General features: G+C 38.1%; 1 protein-coding gene across 3 annotated transcripts in view; it reads right to left on the reverse strand.

Moving 5' to 3' along the window:
• Positions 1 to 21622, reverse strand: part of RASSF8 (Ras association domain family member 8) — an 85012-nt gene that overhangs the window by 51639 nt on the left and 11751 nt on the right. The window contains exon 1 of one of the 3 annotated variants that reach the window (XM_032190966.1): positions 15433 to 15450. The exons of the other annotated variants lie outside the window; for them this stretch is intronic. The gene's annotated coding sequence lies outside the window, so the exon portion shown is untranslated. Of the gene's footprint in view, positions 1 to 15432; positions 15451 to 21622 lie in introns of those variants that run through there. 3 annotated transcript variants of the gene reach the window in all.

A 21622-nucleotide genomic window follows, 5' to 3' on the forward strand; every position in this document is an offset into this window, starting at 1 on the left:
GTTCTGTCTTTTGCAGATAAAGTGAAATTATATTACTGAATGGGCACAGAGGCTTTGTATGTTTTCACCAATACGTTACAGTTCATTATTTCAAAAGTAGTTAAAAAACCTCATTAATTTAGGTTTTATGTTGATGTACAAAAGGAAGTAGAAGACAACATACAACTTTCTTGTCTATGTTGCAACACAAAGTATCTCAGTTTCAGTACAAGAACAATGTAAGTTTGCTAAGCAGCAGTCTTTTGGGGTAACTTGTGCCTTCAAATAGTCAGCATTATAAAATGAACTTCAAACGCCTCTCACTGAAAGCACACAATGGATAATACAGGGTGAAAGTACTGAGGTATATAACTGTTACTCATTTCACCATTGTAACAAGTCACAGATGGCACCTGCAGAGGAACATGGGGCCTGAAATCTTGCAGATTTGTAGCTTCATTCACAAGCATTTGTCCTTGTTGAAAAGGAGCGCACTCCATCAGACCTTTAACAAATATCTGTTCACCTGCCTCTCCAAGTATTTGAAAAAATATTAGTGGAATTATAGTATTTATTATATATAATAGCAGTAGCTGTTAAAATCAGATCTATTTTTGTTTAGAGCCTTAATTGCTTACTTTATTATGTAGTTAATGAAAGCCATATTTTACCTTTTTCTTGCCTTGCAATTAGAGGTGAGTCAGTGGAGGAAGCACAAAGCAGACTTTTTGCTGGTTTTGCTGTACCTCCTCAGCAGGATGTTTAATCAATGCTCTCAAAGCAATCCTTCCAGTGGATTGGATTGCATGGGTGTTTGGACCTTGCATGGGTGCAAACGTAAAACGAATGTGGGAGATACAGAAAAATTTATTTCTCTATCACAAGCCACTACCTCCATCTCTAACAGCAGCAAGCAATGCAATAGCATCTGTCACAGTAAAGAGATTACCTTACTACAAGGTTTTACAAGTTATTGGACTCCCACAACTCCCAGCTTCAGAAGTAATAACCATCTCCCATTAGACACTGACTGGTAGTGAATTATCCAGTAGAACCAGGGCCAACTAAGCACCAGCTACCAAGAAATGCCCAATCAAGAGGCCATTTACACAACAGAAGTCTTTGAAATTTGTTTATTTGCTAGTATAAAAGTAAGGTTTTTTTGCTTTAACTATTACAAAATTTAACGTATCAATGGCAACACAACCGTACATTTAAGAGGACATTAGCAACTACAAAGAAAGCAAAATTTTGTAGTCCAAGACAGCATTAGGTTTACAGGTAAATTAAAAAAAAAAGTCATCTGGGATTTAGTTTCTAGTTGGCAACAACAGAATGACCATGTCTTTAAATCACCTATGATAACGATTACATCTTAAGACACTCAGGAGAAAAATCGGCTCTAGATTAAAGATCCTATCACAAAAGTGAAGACATACAAGGTACTCAGGACTCGTGAGGAAAACGTCAGGCTGCTTACCTCAAAGGTGAAAACACAAATCTGAAGACATTCTGCTTACAGCAGGAGAGAAAGAACCCAACCTTGAAGATATTTTTATGAAGCTAAACAAACTCTGAATGTATGTAAATAGTATTCATTTAAGCAGAAGCTTAAGTTTGATTACAAGTCGCTACATTTTTCCTGATAAGTATAACATCACTATGAAAAATAAAACCAAACCCAGAAGGTTGATTTAAAAGTCATAGCACCAACCCTTACCATAACCTGAACTGCAGAACCTTCACTCTTACAGGAGGTAAGAAACAGTGACCTAGTCAACACTTTTACATCTCAAGCCACTATGGTTGTTATACACAAATAAATCCACATATAATGAAAATGATAAAAGCGTATTTTCTCAAACACTATCTCTACTATTTGGTATTTTAAATCTCTGAAAAAGTTAAAATGGATGAGTGATACGCTTAGATAAATGCGAGGTGTGAGATGGGAGACAGAGAAGCGATCTTTATGGTGATTGATCAAGCTTACCAGAGCAAGTAAAATAAGAAAGTAAGCATAGAAAGGTACGTTACAATAAAGAAGACAATGGGTTGGTCACAACGTATGTTGCACAGCAAAGTGAAAAATAAACATTAAGCTTAGACTAGCTAGCCTCTCCAAGAACTGGAACAGTGGAAAGAGAGAGTCTTTTGTAACTCCAAGGCCTTGTCTATATGAGAACTTGAAGTTAAGAAACATATATTTATTTTTTCCTGATTGCCTTATGAAGTCCTCACATTAATTCCAGAATCAGGTCAAAGAAGAAGTCATCACCTAGATTCAAACATTTTTCCTTACAGTTGAACAACAGTTTATTTTTGCTTTTGTAGGGGACAATCATTACTTAAAATGACGTGCTCAACATAAGCTTTCAATCTCCCTTGGAAATTCTTCAAGGTTCAAAAGCAGCATTCAGATCGTGTTGCAATTAGCACAACAAGTTGAAAAAGCATCAAGATAAGAAAGCAAGCAGCAATGAATCCTACAATGTCTTATGGTGCCTTCACACTTCTTTGGCAACTTCTCTCTTGAATTTAAAGTACTGGCTAGCAAATCCCCCAAATTCCCTTTAGAAAAAGATTCAGCACTGTACCATAACATGAGAGAGGTGTACACACGCACACGCACTCAGCTATTGATCTTCTGGAGTTCAAAGCCAAAGAGCTGCAAATACTTCTAAGTCAAGCATGCAATAAAGATGCGCTGCAATGTTAATGCACTAACATGTAAATATCAACACAGAAAGTTTTAATCCTTCACTGGAACAGTGCACTTAATGGAATACATGGGGCTTCAGTAGGTGTCGGGCATCTCCTGGGGGAAGCATGAAGACCCTTAGGGGAAGTGAAAAAAAATCAGTTCCAAACACACCCCTGTGCATCCCCCAGAATCTGTCGCCATCTGAAGAGCCTCACTAGCTTCGGAGTACTGCTCAGTCACTGCAAACTAGAAGCTAAGTGGCCAAAGATGCTGTCCAAATCTGGTTAATAAACTATTCTCCTCTCCAAACCAAAAAAGGTGTGGTTTTTTGTTGTTGTTGTTGTTTGGTTTTTAATATATTTTTTAAGGTAATACAAATCTAATTCATCCTCAGCCAGCATACGGCTGGGAGGAATAGATATAAGGGAAAATGAAAATATCTCAAAATTTGGGAATGTTTTCAGTTAAGACTGACTCAGATCCCATGCAGATTACATTTATTTATTTATTTTATTCAGTCCTGACCTGTAATTTCCAGGATTTCAATAAAAAACTCATTAAGGCCTTAGAATGGAGTCCTCCCTGAAGACAAATACAACCCATCTACATACAAAATGTAGGAATTGTCAATGACAAAGTGTACATATTTTCAGAATCAACATTCTCAAACAATGAAAGTTTTCAAAATGGCAAATATCAAAGTTAAACAGATGAGGCTGAACAGGATGCTTTGATCTTCTCTGAAAATGAAGACAACTTAGAGAATAACACAGTTTGCTTCTAGACACACAACTTGCTTCTAGAAAAAAAATAATATAATCCTAGCCATTTATAAATACCACCTTGCTCCTACATCCTAACAGTAGTACTATGAGCATACCAGGTGGTCTGGACAAAGAAACAACCAAACTATTTAGTAGCTCTAGTGACCAAAAGTAGCTGTGGTGACCAAACTTCATTACAAGACTGCAGTACAGTGCTGCCACTCTACATATTATTCGAGGAAAAAAGTGTATTTTTCCCTTTGTGATTGTATGCAGTTTGTACAATATGCATGATTTATGAAAGGATCTTAAGATACCAGCAAAAACAAATGTAATTACCTGAACAAAAGGGTACCCAAGACCTGAGCCAGGGTTACTCTCCCATGACTGCCAGCTCAGACATTTCATTGTAATACTTATACCAGCTTTTGATCCTGCAGGACTTTGGAAACAGACCACTACTGAAAACATACAACTTCCTTTCTATGCCACACCACCCCAAAACAAAACACATATAGCACTATAAGTGTTTATTGCTTGGGCTCACCTCTACTGAAATTTTGGAGGTCTTCAAATTAGAAAAAAAAAAAATTCTTGCCTGCATGCTGCCTTACAAACTAACCATCCTATTACACCACCAGGTAAACCTCACTGCAAATTGATTTAACTCAGGAGATTCTAACAATGAAGAGGAAGACAGATCTATCAGATGGGAAATATTTGATTTGGCTTTACTATTTTAAATACAGTCAATATCTTCTTTTAATATGTTTACAAGAATTTTTAGCTATTATCAGTAGCGTTAATGGTCAGATTTATCGTTCCACTGTCAGGTCCCACCTGTTACTCAAGACACTCATCACTACCTCTTCATTTTAGAAAGGAGTCTGATAGTGTGCATGCATGGTCACTGCGCCATACAAGATGGTGGTCTTACTATTGAAACCATTGAGAATTTAACTGAGGTCATAAACTAATTTTTGGTAAAGTTAATTTGCCACTGAGAACAGTAATGGCATTTGAGCCAGCACTGGCTGGCTGAAGCCAACATATTTCAACTATTCCCAGCATAAAGGTTTCAAAATAAAATGAGGAACTGTACCTTAAACACCCACTGGACGTGAGAGACACAAGAAAAACTGTAGGTCAGACCACATATTCAGCTAACTCAGTATTCCGTCTCAGTGTAAGGTTTCCAAATGCATGCAAACACTGTGGCAAGAGTTTAACAGCCTAACCACAAATAGTTTCACCGTGGAAGCGCAACATAGATTATATGAAGGCTGAACAAGATTTCTTCGGACTTTTTCAAGTTAAAAGGAAGATTAGAAGGGGTTACAGGCTCACATTCAAAGACTTCACCTAAAGACACCTGAAGATTACTAACCTGCTCTGCAGAGAAATACCAAGCTTAAACAGGGTAAAGCATTAATGAAGCTTGCTTTATACACACACACAGACAGATATAAAGCACCTATCACCATATTGATAGACATTTTTGGAACCACTCTGATGACAGAGTAACTTTAAAAGTTAGTTTACTTTTTAAAAAGCTGAAACAATGTGTAATCTAGTGGTTGATTTCAAACAGAATCCCTAGTGATTCCAACCTTGGCCCTCTGCGAGTATCAGGTCAAATACACTAGCTTAAAACCCAAGCACAGAATTTTATACTATAGCATTTTAACTTGAATTGAGAATGGGTTATGAGGCTGCACAAAATTACCACAGCTCAGCAGATGCGGATTAGCTTAAGCTATTGCAACTCAGTGTGTCAGTCCTCAGTCTTTCCAGCCTCTGTTGAGGCTGGAAAGTATTGACAGCATTTCCAAAAGTAATCTGTAGTTGTCCTGCATCACTGATGTACTATGGTCTAACTAGAAATTGCTTTTACTCCACCTGCACACTTCTTTTTCATCATCATTTACACAGATTACTTGATCACAATGTTTTGCTGTACTTTTACATTCTCTTTTATTTAAAAGTTTATGATCTTCTTTAGCTGTGATGAACAAAGACAGAAGTTTATGCAAAGGTTTTTATATTTCTTCAGACACTGGACATCAGTTGGTCCACTTCATTCTTCCCTTCTGGCTTATAGCAATTCCCAGAGTGACATGAGACAATTCCACCCTCATAAAAGAGACCAGCACAAAGCACTAATTATCCTTTTTATAGCATTCACTTCCAAATCAAGCAGGAAGCTCTAATTCCCACAGAGCCTCAATGCCTTTCAACAGGCAACATTTCACATAGTAGGTCCTTAAGGAGATGCCATATAGGCAACCTATATTTCTATTGGGAAGAATGAGTACAGATATCCCCAGAAGGTCTGCCTTTGTTTTTCCTTTATCATGAGCTTTTTTGTTGCCCCATCAAGTGAAATCTATACTGCTTTCTTTTTAAATAAACATTCTGTGAAAAAACACGGGTACAATTCAACATCAGGTATTATGTTAAGAATGTGCTGACTCATTTGACTTAGTACTAGTGTGGTTAGGGTTTCAAACTATCACAAGCTTTAGAATGCATCTACCCTTTTTAAGATTAATCAAATACTAAGTGGAAATACCACCTTACAGCTAGAAGATGGGCCAGTTTTCAACATACTAATGGCATCTTTTAGAACTGACATTCATACATCTTTACTAGCTATTGCTGTTCATAGTCACTGAAGGATGTCAGAGTTCATGCAACCTCTTCAGCTGAAAAGAAGAAAAACATCAATAGCAATGAAAATTTTATTCAACTCCACAAAAAAACTATTAACCTATAGCTTTTTAAGTAATATAATACAACATGTACACATGATATTCAGCTGCAGTGTTTAATAGTACTCTTTACAGACAAAAAGCACAAAAAAATTGTTCTTTCATCCAATTGACTACAGCTAAGTAAACAATGCTAAGTAAACATTGTGGATTGAAAGGTGGATTTCTGTAATGACACCAACAACATCAGTTAAGACTTCTCTGTATTTCTAGTATCAAAGTCCAACTGAAAGTATTGCTAATTAGATAATTTTTTGAGTCATATTCTGCAGACCAGCTACAAGGGTAGCAACACTGCTTAATCTTGACTTCCTGAGTAGATGCTCTATGCTAAAGAAAGCATGGGTAACACTGGGGGGCAGAAGCACTTTTAAGTTGCCGCCAACATGTATCATTTGATGTAAAAAGACATCTTTCTCCTGAAGTCCAACAGTCTAGGTCAGCACTAGCTTCCTTTGCCAAGTTTATTTCAAGAACACTTTATCTAATTGTTTTAGTGTTAGTCCAGATCTATGAGGTAGGCATGGCTGCAAGAAAGAGGGAGAATGGTAAATGGATTTCAAATAATTCTATACATACTGGATAATTACAGGAAAGCAAATAATTCTTGGAAAAGAACTAGAAAATTGGTTCAATGCAGTCAACTATCAAAACGATGGAAGACCACTGGCTTTCAAACCCATGCTACTGCATTCACTACTTAAAGCACAATCTCTTGCCAGCATTTTGAGGAGCAAGTCTTCCCTTTGTGTAAGTAACAGAATTCTAGAATTGATAGAAACTTTAGTAGATGATACACAGCTTTAACAACACAGAACAAAAAACAACTATGCACACACACAAAAAAAAAAAGAAGAGACAATATGTAGCATATAGAGAACATGTTACTTCAAAAATTAAGTTATCTCCCCACTCAGCTGCACTGGTAGCATTTTGCAGAAGGCAAAAACTAGTTTTTTTTCAGCCTAGCATTCAACAGGCAGATGCAAGAGCACAGTGGCATCAGACACCACCAATGTCAGCAGGGAAGTGACGCACTCCTGGCTAGAGCTGGCAAGTTCACTGAGGCAGCAAAGCATTATACAACCTGAAACAATTTTCCCAGTGACGGGACAAAGGGATGTTTCTGAAGTCTCCTAGGTCTTCAACAAAACAGATGAAGAGCCCAATCCCTGCCACACACTAGGTGCATGCTCATGCCAACCATGCCTTCCCCACTAGAAGGCAAACAGGGCTGCCTGCAGCCAGCCCAGCCAAGAGCACCATGAAGCATGGCATTTTTTATTTAAAACAAATTTCAGAGAAGGGACGAAAATTTAAGTTGTTAGGTTCTTTAGAAGAGGTAGTTTAAGTGACAAATATAAGGAGCCACAAAAATTATTTATATTTGATGTGTAACTGTAGAAGAAATATCGAACACCACTGGAATTGATAGACAACCTTACTATTCACTCTGATTTTTCTCAGATACATTTTAGAAAGGACATTCCTCTTGTTTTCGTTTTTTTTTTTTTTTTTTTTTTTTTTTTTTTTCATTTAAAAATACAAGTCTTGTTTCTCTACCCCAATCATCTGTCCTTCTTGCAATAAATCCTCTTGAGACTAACTTGATGTAGGAAAACACTTAATTTGCATAGGACATAATTCCCTATATAAGAGTGATTATTAGATTTTGTAAAACATGACCAGGCAACATCAAACAATTATTTCTTTGTTACACAAAATATTTTTAGGCTAACAGACACAAACATTGGCTCGGTCACCTCCAAAATAACCTTTATAACAGAAAAAAAGAGACTATACTGGTAAGACACATTTCACTAAGTTATCATATTCACACAAAAAAAATACATTCTCCATTTCTGATTCTTGAAAACAAATGTAAATCCATTTTTACAGTGAAGTCTCCCATGCTATCGTCACTGCAGTGTTCATAAATAACTGTTAATAAATGTATTTTTTTTGAAATGGACTGAAATCAGAATCAGCATTTCCTTGGCAGTTTGCCATTAACAGGTCAACAATTATTTTGATTTTGCACTAGCAGTGCCAGTGCTAGCAAGCTGGTGGCAATCCTGCCAAAAATTATTCTGTTTCAAGCTTGACTCCTGCCCAACGTTAATTGAAATTGGTTTAGATCACAGACAAATCACAAGATCACAATAAAACTAACTGCTGTCACTTGACTATAAGAGTATATCAGACATTGGATATCACACAGCTGAACAATTAATTTAATTTGTACATCTGCACAAGCTCTCTACAATATTCAATATTGGAGCATGTTATGTCCTAGGAAAGACCTTGATTCACAGCTGCATGTTTGCCATACATGAAGTCTGAGGTATGGCAGCCGCCTCACAGGGAAACCTGAGAGATGAGACATATCCACACTCTCATTCCCACTTGCAAATACTTGTTTTCATTCCATTGTTTAGAATTGGAAGTCAATGCACCAAAATAAAGCAATGTATCTGCAAGAGACATCTCTTGAGCATTTTTTTTTATCCAACAAGAAACACAGAAATTAGACTGAAGAGTTCTGAAACTTCCTCATATAATAGAACATGCATTCTCATTTAAAATTGCAGCAATAATACATACCTTCAAAACCTCCCTGAATAAATACATAAATACATTCCAGAACCCTGCAATGTTCTGGAGTAAGTCCTAGAAATTGGAAGATAAAGGAAAGTGTTGCTGTTCTCTTACTAGGGAGGTGAACCTGGACCAAACTGGACAACAGAACTGTTTATTGTCACCAAAACACCCCAGTCCTAGTGCCCTCAAGTGTCTGGACAGATCTCCACAGCTGCTGAAAGTGCAAAACAGTTCATCCTTAACTTGGAGCTGCCCTTCACAGACAGCAGACACAGTGAGTCTTCGAGGCTGTCCAAATGAGCTGTCTTTGACAAGCACAAATATCCCTCCCCATAGTTATTCCATTTTGGAATACCTTCTAGGAAAACTTAAAATGACTTGAAGGAGAAAGAAAATAATGAATAAATTATTAAAGCTAAATGCAAAAAGCTGTGCTGCATGTAGAAATAGAGTACAGTATTCTTCCAAACAAAATGCTGGACGTCTTAAAAATAAAGGTGTGACTATTGGTACCTTATAGCCAAATGGCTTATTGGGTAAGCTGCAAATCAGGAGCACGGCATAGTAAGATACTTTCAAGGCAATTTTAAATTTTCATTACAGAGCCAAGCCCTGATCATGATCATTCACCCAGGCTTAAAACCTTATTTTAGTTGTTACTGTATAAAGTGGAGAGAGATTAAACATTTTATTTCCATTTGCAGCAGAAAGAAGTAATCCACACACAATTCAGTTCATTGCTTACATCAGATAGATATCAAATAAGTTCTTCCTTGAAAGTACAGAATCAACATTTGCTGGCCCTTGGCCTGCTGCATCACATGAAAACAAATATAGAGAACCCCACAAGGCAAACTGCAATACAGATACAGAAGAGGAACACAAATGGAAGTATAATATTGGGCACATAGGTTGTGCCCAAATCACAATCTTAGCCAATGACATGAATTAAATATATATTGGCCCAAATAAGTCTAGAACTACATACAGAAAAGTGTATGTTGTCTCCAAGGGATGGGTGGGAATCCATAAATTTGTCAAGTATGTTCATAAACCAACCACAATTACTGTTCTAAGAACTTCAGAATTGTTTTCTTATGCATATTAGTGGAAAAGTTGACCAAACGTTATTTTCACTTCATGGTTTTATGGTTTGCATATGTCTCAAGCATAAGATTTAAAGCTAAGTCACCAAGACAGAAACAGTTTTTAAATCCAAGGCATGGATAAACTGATGTCACCCTCACCAGTAAAAGGAGTCTGACCTCTTCAGAATGAGTTGGAAGTAGTCCTTTTCTGAAAGAAAATATAACTGTATGTCTGCCGCTACTATACTTGCATATGTTTAAGAGATACTTAATAGCTTTTTAATTTCACCCACTTGTACTGATAGAATAGCACACTAAGTCCCCACACAAAACAGCATTATAGTCAAGTACAAGCCCCTACCTACATTAAAGGTGGAACAGCTAAATATTTAAGCCCCAGAGCAGCTTGAGAGCTTTCCTTTATATTCATATGTGTAACAGTACAAGATTATGGGACAATGATAATTTTTTCTGTGCTTGTCATTCTTGACAAACTCTGATTCTGGGGAAAACAGGTATAATCTTAGTACTTAGTATAATCTTAGTACTAGGTTATATTTTAATGCCATTAAAAGCCATTTGACCAGTACTATGTGCTAGATAATGAATCAGATCACTCTACTTAGTAATTCAATTACAGCTCCTAGACCCTTCTAAAAATAAGTAGCATAATGTAAGTAGTGTGACTACTGGTAAGTAAATTACATCCAAGAATGACGTGAATGAGAATCTCACCTCTTAGATTCTGAATGGAAGAGATAGCTATTTACAGATATAAAGAAGTGACTAATAGCACCAGAAAACTGATTATGTTGCCTAGACATATTACAGGGAGAAAACTTAGGACCTTAGGAAAACTGAGAAAAGTCAAACACAAAAGAACTGAATACTTCGGGATAAAACAAGTGGCTGAATAAGCTCCTCACTCAGATAAGCAGCAACTGAGTAAATGCCTGACAGTGCACACACATATACTGGCTTGTCCTATTAAATAACATCCATTACACAGGAAGAGAAGTTACATACAAGTTTTCTCGATGTTTTCAGACCTCAAAATTCATTTAAATACACACACGATAAAAAACACCTGCAAGAGGGAACGAATGGTATGTGCGAGACCAACTCTTGAAGTAGCATTTTAAAGAAGATTAGAAGCTCCATTGCTTGGATTACTTAGTGTTTCTACATTTAACTGCAAGTAGTTTGAGAGTATATTCCTCCAGAAAAGATGTACATTATACATGTACCTTCTTAAAATTTGTCTTTAGCTTATAGACTTACTGACTGCTGGAACAGAAAAAAAAGCAGTAATTGCTGAATAATTATTTTGTCTCACATTTGAAAAATGTCGACATATTTCTACTTAATACACACAAACAAGATTTCCTGGCTACACTTAAGTGATACGATTATTCAATTATGGTTACTTTGGGCTTTTTCTTCCCCACTGCTTTATTTATGTTCTAAGAAAAATACACGTCATCTGTTCTGCTACCAGCTCCTGTTCAATCTTTAGTTTTACACTGGCAAATTCCAACTGAATTCCTGCCAGTGCAGCAGAGGAAGAGTCCTCCATTTTCCAGAGCAAACCTGGAACCTCCTACCCGACACAACAGACAGGACTATCACAGCAGTGGTGTTCTATGTTCCCAAGACAGATTGCCTAGGTGAAATACACATAGGGCCCCATAAACATGGTATATTGCACCTAAACAAACAAATACGTTGGATCTGGAATTAAAAAGGGGATCTAGGCAGGGAGACACTGCTCCAGGAGACTTCAGCTCATGAAATAAGAGTATCTCCAAATTAACCAATTTTCCCTTTTCCCTCCCAAGACTTAGTTTACTGACCTCAGGATTATTAAAGAAAAAAATGAACTGATGCTTCTTTAAATAAAAGTACAAAAACCAGACTCTTAAAAAACAAACTCTTAAAATTTTGTTTCTACTCATACCTATCCAGGACAGCCTGCATTCCAGCTGCATTCATAGACTATACAACCTATACAGAAGGTCACCCGCCCTGACCAACTGATGGCTAAATATGTTAAGCTTGAAATACCTGCCCACAGAGAAGAGAACTAGAAGATGAGAAGTTTAGTGCACCTGTTGGAAGCTCAGCTGGCATCAGCATTTCTGGTGATGCTGTTCTTCATGCAGAATCAGGATCCAAATAACTCAGAGTTAATAGCCTGCGGAGATATATATATTTTTTTCGACCCCATACTACACCAAAGACAGAATCAGCCACGACACTCCTGGCTACAAGTCTCTAGTATAACATGGTTTCCCCATACACTCAATACCCTTCTGCTGTGTCAAGATCTTGTACATGAAAGTGAATGGTACAAGTTACAGAAATACAGAAGTGCTTTCAAATAGTAATTGGAGCAATTACAATGCTCCCTGAAACAGCTTTAAGTGGAATACTGATAAGAATGCCAAAATCATTAGAAAAAAAAAGTTTTGTTTAACCAGCCAATGCTTCCAGATCAGAAGAGCTACTTTCTCACAATAGAGAAACTTATCAACCAAAGGATTGGTAGTTTCTCCTATCAGCTCTCATCTTGAACACAGCTTAGCAGTACACACTTTATGTTCTCCATGGTCTTCTGAATAAACCTCATTCCACTTAGAACCCAGGAGAGCCATCAGCTTCTTTAGGGCTTCTTCTAGAAGGTTTGACCTTCACCTGCTTTCCCCTGGGGTCAGCACAGCACTTCTGCCAGTATGAACTCCATGCAGACCATGCCTGGGAGCTCCCCGTTGTTGGCAAAAGCACAAACAGACCTTAGAAAATTCTCATAAGAAGGTTATCCAGTTGAGCCCTTGGCTCACTCAGAGTGCAGATTCACGATGTTTTTAGGTGTAAGTTGCTGCTGTAACTGATATATTCCAGGGCTGGGGCAAAGCAAGGGAGGACACCTGCATTACTGCAGTCAGACAATAAAGAACCGGAGGGAAAGCATGCAGAGGTCAGACTTAATCCTTCTAGTTGCAGCAAGCACCAAGTTTGCTTCACAACCTGTAAAACTACACCATAATGAACACCACCAGCCACCTCCCTGCCCCCCAAAATCGGGAAAGAACCTGTGATCTTATGCATTACATTGCCATTACAAACATGACAATTTAACAATTTGGTAACCTGGCATGAACTCTGAACATTTATATCTCATCTGTAAGCAGTTAAAGTTAAGTGTTTCTCAAACAAAACGCATGGAATAATTCTCGTTGTTTCTGTCTCCATAAAAAATGCAGTGCTAATACACCAACACAACTCCTGATTTTGCAGGGGTTAGCGTAAGGGAACAATTTACTCTCCCCACAGCCAGCCAGCAGCTGAAGTTGGTGAGAGCACTAACCTTCCTGTTGCCTTGGAAACGGAGCTTGGATCAGTACAAACAGATTTCGGAATTTAAAACCAAACCGCTCTCCATCTTACAGTCTCTGCCCCAACAGTTGTGTTCCTGGGAACCAAGGATTAGGGACATCTGCCATAGACAGTAGTGATCTAGTAATGCATCCTGCCCCATGACTGCTGCTTTTCAGTTAGAGGTGGCCATCCCCTCACAAACTGTTCACCTTAGGGGTCAACTGAGTGGCAGCCAACCAGATACGTTTACTAAACATGACAATATTCCAAAACTGCATTTCGGAGGGCAGAAAGGTTACTAGTTACATGATGTTAATATGTACAAAGTAACTGCTTTACAGCCCAACTCTGAACCCTACTAAAACAGGGAAGTCTTTCCCTGAAAGAAGCACAAGAGAACCATTGAAAATCTCATTTTCATTGTTAAAACACCCCACCAGAGAGCCAGAATAACTGAGCAAGAGAAGTGAGAGATTTCTAAACTGTAAAGATCCTGTCCTTAGGCAAGAACTGGAAAAGGTTCATTTTATCACTGCTAATCCAATGCTTCTGCAACAGCTGCTGCCCAGCACTACAAGGGACAACTCCAACTTGTTGATTACAACTGCAGGATGCTCACTGGCAGCTAAGACAATTTACCAATGGTTCCCATTCCTTGTGTTTGGCAAGAGCAGAGCAAGAGTAATTTTTATTCCTTTTTGTAGTATTTGCATTGATTTTGCAACTGATGACAACACTCCATCTGCTCTCAGACAGTTTGGTGCCTCTGCCAATTTCTTCCCAAACATATTGCTTTCTCCAGGCTTCACCAGGGTTGTTCTAGTTCAAACTGTTCTTTTACCAGTTTTGAAGGGGCCATTTCAAGTTGAGAGCAAGAACTTGCAGTATGAACGTCTAACTCTGTGTCCTAATCACGGGGATCTGCAGACAAGTAGGTGGTACTTCAAATGACACTGCCTCCCCACAAGATCGCCACCTCCAGATGTCTGAGGATATGGCCAATTACTTCAACAGAGCCATTGGTTCCTGAAATAAAAAGTGTCTTGAGGCCACTTAAAAAAAGCAGAATTTAAGAAGAACCAACCCAACCATTTCTCCTCAGAAAAGCCAAAAAAAAAAAAATGCCCCATGGAAGTCAAGATTTTGATCAGCATTTAAAAATGCACCCAGGTAAAGTAAATTCCTCTCAGACTTGCTTCTATAGCAGAGGGGATTTTTTTCATATAAAAATTTGAGATTCGACATTCTTACACAGCAAGCTGAATTCTACTGCAAAACAGTGTAAATTCAACAGATGGAAGGAATCAGTTTACACTTGTTTGCCCAACACCTTTCATACACAGGGTTAAACATCAGGGAAATTAGCAAAAAGAAGATTTGAAAACCTGAATGTTTTAACTTTAAAGACACTTACTAAGGCAGAAGCATACACAAATAATTTCACTGTTTTCTCTAGCTTTTATACAATAATCAAGCTACCTTTATACCATGCATAGGGATTTACAATGAAGTTATGCCCCCAAAAATATGATAGCTCATCTTATAACAGCAGATAAGTGAAAAATAATCTCCCAAAATTCATGTACAAAACTATTTTATCAACCCACCACAGAAAAATAGATTGCAAGGTCAGACAATCCTGAAGAGTACTAAGCAACAATAACTTCCAGCAGCTCATGGAAGAATTACAAGTATTTAAACCCCCACGGGCTCAGATAAGCAGCAGTCTGCTCATCTGAATGTTTCATTTGAAAGTAGGCAAGTAGGTTAGTATGAAATGGTGTTCCCAAGCAATAATTCCAACAGGATGAATGCAGAAGACGAATGCTTTAATCCCTTTCATACAGTACAGATGTATGTGGATTCATTTTCCATTAGGCTCTGCCCAGAGACAACGTGGGTCTGTGGCATGCAGGTTGGATTAGATGATCTAAACGCTTCTTTGGCATAAAACCTGTCTGAAATCATCTATACTACTTGTTGACAGCAAGAGCTGTTTTGTATGAAAATAGTTTGCTTGTAAACATAATAATCCTTTCTTCCAACAGTTTGCTTTTTCTTCTCATTTCACCAACTATTAAAAAAAAAAAAAAAAAAAAAGCAAATTGTGGCAGGTTAAAGAAAAAATCATCAGGTGTCAACCTTACCCAAGTCCTGAAATTTGTCCATGATGCTTTTAAAACCCAGGACCACAGTGCTAAGCCTAGAAAAACAAAGGATTTGAAATAAGCCTTTTTTTCTTCTCAAAGACCTACAATACGTAAGAAACTTTCTTTTTCTCTAATTGTAATTTCTGAGATAATTGCTGAAAAGCTGAAAATTTTGAAACGACCACCAACCTCTTTGCACTGAGGCACTAGACTGAGATTTGCCTTTGTATCAGGAAAAATAAAAGACCAATTCAGCGGCTACATCAAATACAGCAGATTGTTTTGGCAACCTAATTTTTAGAAGATCAAAGTTAGCTACTCAGCTTTAATACTCTTGTTTTTTGAATTAACCATCTGTTCTGCAACATTTAGAGACAGACAGACCTAGTAAAGTAGGATGTCAATCTCCAGGTCTTGGGGGATAAAATACTTCTACATATGCCAACAGACAAACAGATCTCAAGGCAATATTCAGCTCTACCAACAAGGAAGTCACATTGCTGATTTTTTTTTAATGTAAACTGTGGTTTCATTTTACTCAATTAGCAAGAGAAATTCAGGCCAACTCAGCACGCATCTTAATCAATTAACCCCCAAAAGGGAACAACCTTAAAAGACTTTATAACAAAAAGAGTTCCATTTACAACAGCTGTAGCTCAGATCTTAATCTAGGCCTTTTTAAGAAGATTACTAAAAATAATGCATGCTGTTCCACTGGTGCATGGTAATCGTCAGTGTAAAGGAAGTGACAAATTCTTAAGTGAAAAATAGAGGTAAAAAGCACCCCAAATGCAATGATAGGTATTTTTAATGTACAGGTACTGTGAAAGTATGGAAGTGTCTTTTTCCCCTACTTAAAGGGATGTACAGAAGCACACAAACACTCCATTATGTCAAGATACCAAAAAACAACAGGATTTATAGGTGTTGCTTGACTAGTGAACTTTAACAAACACTTTAATCAAGTGATCCCTTTAAGGCAACACACCATCAAAAAGCCATTTGTTTCAACAAACCATCAACATAAGTGGATAAAAGATGGCCAAAGTAGGCAGGCTACAGAAACATTTGACAAACTCAGAGTTGACAAATCTTTTAATACCCTTTTCCACCTAAAACCTGCTTGCAATACCAATATGTACTTTGCATATTGCCTCCAATACGAAAAACGCTATGGTTTGCAACCAATACTAACTTCCGGAGATTCTGTTGTAGTGGTATGCCCTGCTTCCACAGCACAATCAGTAATAAGGGCTTGTTGGTCCCAGACACTTAATTCTGACATCCCAAACCTTCTTACTCCCTGTACAACAGCTTTGGTGATAAGCCTGGGTATTACCGTAAGGCTGGTAGCATTGCAGTACTAGCAGTATTGCCTAATTGAATCCTAAATGAAAAACTAGAACGCCACATCCCTACAGACAAAGGGCCTTCTACAATTAACTTTTCTGTACCCATTTGTCAAGAAAATCTCAATCAACTCTGGTAACATACTGATACAGGCCAATTCATGTGTTCTCTCATTATTGCATACAAAAACCTGCATTCACAGCACATCTGCTTTCCGCAGCACCAATTACTGTATTTGGGGAAAAAAGTGGTAGTGACACAGCTCTTCTGCAGCCTACCTCAGCTAGCACTGGGTCACTGCTTTTGGCATCAGCACAATATGTGCACGTTGATGTGTTCCATGCTCAGATTTCAACTGTGGCCTCTTCTCCTTAGGTGACAGATTGTCATTTACTGAATAAAGGTGCTAAATTATTGGCTTCTAACATGAGCCTGAAAGCAGTTAAGTCAAGTCGTACCTTTTTACCCAAATGACAAAGCAATTCCTCAAGAAACCATTCTGACACTTTGCAGTGACTCTAAATCACTATCACATTTTGGTTTAGAAAATAGAGAAGTTATTAGGATTGATAAACATTGATGTATATGACTAAACAATCAGCAGGAGATGCCAGAAAATACTGCAGCCTAAGATTTCCCTTTAAACCTCCCACGATTCAGTTTAGGCTCTCTTAAGGGAACTTTTCATTTACTGATTCTTAGTTAAGAATCTTAGGATTTTAAAATTCAGGTTCTTACACGTAAGTAAACACATGCTGTGATGCTTATATTTGCCAGACTTAAAGAACTATTAGAACTATTAGTAAAACAGTGAAGAATTATACCCCCACATCTGCCATTAGCCTATTCTAGCATTGCTTTTGCCAAAAAAATGCTAATTTAAAGAAAGAAAATAAGGTTTTCATCTGAAAGGTACACCAATCCACATTTCCATACAGATTTTACAAATTGAGTAAAGTTTATGCAGAAGGACTTGAAATGAAGTCTTCCCAGAGCCTTCTTTTCTCCAGGCTGAACAGCCCTGTCTTTCTCTGCCTTTCTTCACAAGAGAGGTACTGCAGCCCTCTGATGATCTTTGCGGCCCTCCTCTAGACTCATTCTAACAGCCCCACACCTTCTGGTGCTGGGGGCCCCAGAGCTGGCTGCGACACTCCAAGTGGGGCCTCACAAGGCAGAGCAGAGGGGGACAATCCTCTCCCTTGACCTGCTACTAGCCACCCCTCTGTTAGGTGCAGTTGGCCTTCTGGTCTGTGCAAGCACACACTGCTGGCTCATTCTGAGCTTTTGGTCCACCAGAACCCCAAAGTCCTCTCCACAGGGCTGCTCTCAATGAGCTCTTCTCCCAGTCTGTCCTCATGTCTGGAATTGCCCCAACCCAGGTGCAGCACCTTGCACTTGGCCTTGCTGAACTGCATTGGGTTCACATGGGCCCACTTCTCAAGCTTGTCCAGGTACCTTTGGATGGCTTCCCTTCCTTCTCTTGTATCGACTGCACTGTTTACATCGGTGACACCAGCAAACTTGCTGAGGGTGCACTCAATCCCACTGCCTATGTGGTTGATAAAGATATTCAACAGCACCCATCCCAAGACAGTCCCCTGAGGGACATCACTTGTCACCAGCCTCCACCTGGCCATTAAGCATGACTCTCTGGGTGTGGCCATGCAGCCAATTCCCTATCCACCAATAGCCCACTCCTCAAATCCATCTCTCCCCAGTTTAGAGATAAAGAAGACATGTGAGACCATGGCAAAGGACTTACAGAAGTCCAGGTAGATACCACCAGTGGGTCTTCCCTTGTCACCTGATGCAGTCGCTCCATCATAAAAGGCCACCAGATTGGTCAGGCACCATTTGCTCTTGGTGAAGCCATTCTGTCTGTATCAGATCACCTCCTGGTCTCACATGTGCTTTAAGGTTGCTTCCAGGAGGGTCTGTTCCACAATCTTCTCAGGCACAGAGGTGAGGCTCACCAGCCTGTAGTTCCCCAAGTCTTCCTTTCTATTTTTTTTTTTTTTTTTTAAATGGGAGTGATGTTTCCTTTATTCCAGTAATTAGGGACTTCTCCTGACTGCCAACTTTATTAAAAACTGTTATTTTGCTCCCACTTCAAAGCCTGTAGCTCAACACTGATTTAATCACAGTGGGGCAGCAGTAGGGTGTTTCTTTAAGTCTCAGTTATCATCTGTGAATTATCAACTTGCCTAGGACACAGCCTGCAGAAGTCTAAATACATGAAGGAACTTCCACACTTATTCCTTTCACAAAAGAAACAGCATCTAAACAAGCACACCTCAAAATCTGGATCTATTACTAGGTATGTTTCCCCCCCACATGCACCTTAATCAAATATGCATGCACAACATTCATGAATCCAATCTCATTGTCCCTTTCTTACAGGAAAGCATATTTTCTATTATATATATATACACACACACACTCCTTATGTCTTTCATCATGTGAATGTATAAACTGATTTTTGGTAAAACTATCCTGAACAAAAGGATAGTCTTTATACTTGATGCATTCTGAATTATGATCTCTAGTGTTTATTGTGTTTATGATTTTTTTTAGTTTAAAAAAGGCACTAAAGTATTTTAATATATAATATCTGTGGCAAGTTTCCCTAAAGCATGATTTCTGCTTGTCTACTGCATTTAAATACAGAACCATTAAATTCTATATAAAAATTCAGCTTCTTGAAAGCTAAGAATTTACCTAAAATTTGCAGAAAGGTCACATCAACTTGTCCCATGCCAGCTTTTTAAATAAACATTCTGCATTAGCCAGAAAAATGAAGAGAAAGTCTGAGAGATTCTTTATTAATCCAGCCAAAGTTCTATGAAGATAATTCTATGAAGATAAGTGAAAAACTTTACCAAAACCCACTTAAGACCAAGGATGCATGGTACAAACACCCCTTAAAAAAAGAGAAAACATCACAGAATTTGTCAGGCTGGAAGAACCAGTGAGAGCTCTAGTCCAGTCTCTTGCACAAAGCAATGCCCACATTTGATTCAGATCATGTTGCTTTCACCAAGAAATGAAGATGGAGAAGTCTCTCCAGAAAATCAAACTTCTGACTCTTTACGTACCTAACACCTGACCCTAACAATGATGCACTTCAGAAAGCACTCATCAACCTAGCCCCAAGCCAGTGACAAATCCTGACCTTTTTCTTTGTTAAGTACTTTTACATTTAATTAAGTTCAGAGCCATTAAGTTACTCCAGTTTTTCAAAACATTTTAAAGGCTTTAAAGTGCCTTTAAAGTGCCACCCCATTATTAATGCTTAATGCATTTTTAATCAAGTTATATTCACTTACAAGTGAGTCACAAGTAAATCTATACAAGCAGAGTTGTAGCCTAGTCTCAGAAGACAACTAGTGTTCTGACTCATTTTAATAAAGCTACTGGGTCTCTCACAGCCAGGAAGCAGTGTTTTTAAGTAGAATAAATTAACTTGAATTTCATGTGAATGACATGTAAATAAATTTGCACATTGTTTTTAGTGTGAATTGTCAATTTATTTCCCTAATTTGAGATACCATACAAATCAGTTACCACAAACTCAAACAAACAGACAAAAGCAAGCTTACATAAGAAGTGATTTGTACACAATATTTGTGGATGTTGACTTGAATAGACTCACAGCAAGTCACTGTTTACTTCATTCTCTACCATTTATGTCTGATTCTTCAAATACACCCAATCAATAAAGGCTGAAGCTTAAGAGCATCTCATAAATACCAACATACAAAAAAGGCAACATATGAGAATAAATGGCATGTAAAAATGTGTTACTTTGTCACTATGCTTAAATAGACCCATGCTTTAGCCTTAAAAAAAAAAAATAATAATCTGTTAAGTGTGTAGGCTTGTTTCAGATGTAGATCCCAGGAGGCTTAAGAAAGTCAACATAGGTGATTTGAGATGGTTGGGAGTTTCAATACTCATTGAACAAATACTGGCACACACACACAAAAAAAAAAAAAAAAAAACTGCCATCATGGTATCTATCTTTGAACATTAACCTGTGATCACAAGACTGCATCTCCTCTCTTCGGACTGCTCTCCAGGTCAAAAAGTGACAGCATAAGGATAGGCAACTTGGTACCACACAATTCTTCAACAGGAACAGAAAAGGTCAGAAGACAGGCTTCTTTCCTGATGGACTTCCAACAGCACAAGAGACTGCAAAGACATCCTTGTGCTCCCATCAACAAGTACTAAGGACAAAGTCCAGGTAAGTGAACCCAGTTCAGGTGGAGAAGAAAGTTGCAGTCACTTCCTACAGGTGATTCTTCCTCAAAGATCTCCCAGGCAACTCATTCTGCAGAAGCTTACATAAAGATTCACCATATACCTTTATGTTCCCAAAGAAAGTTGATTTTGGATTAAGATATTACATTCCGTATCAGTGGAGTTATGAATAGAAGTCTTAAATAAAAATATGCACACAAATAAAGCAATAAAGATAGGTCATTTTTTAGATTTTGGAATAATGGAGAATTGAAGCAAAAACCTGAAGTTCGCATGGGAAGAGAGGCAAATGTAGGCACAAGTCATCAATTCAGACATACCAAGTCTCTGCCTTGGGTTCACACATTGTTAAATCACCCTGAGCAGAGAAGTACTACCAGTGCAAACAGTACTGTTACAAATTTTATAGGTGTGCTTGGCTTTAGTTTCACTGAAATTAAGTCACATGAGCAAAACACAGAAAGAACATACCTCATCGCATCTAGAGCATTAGTACTAACCATGCCTTTGTGACAAACAGAAACTGTATGGCCAGCGTGGCCAGCAGGGCTAGGGAAGTGATTGTCCCCCTGTA

The sequence above is a fragment of the Aythya fuligula genome, chromosome 1 (genome assembly GCF_009819795.1).
Source record: "Aythya fuligula isolate bAytFul2 chromosome 1, bAytFul2.pri, whole genome shotgun sequence".
NCBI lineage: Eukaryota > Metazoa > Chordata > Aves > Anseriformes > Anatidae > Aythya > Aythya fuligula.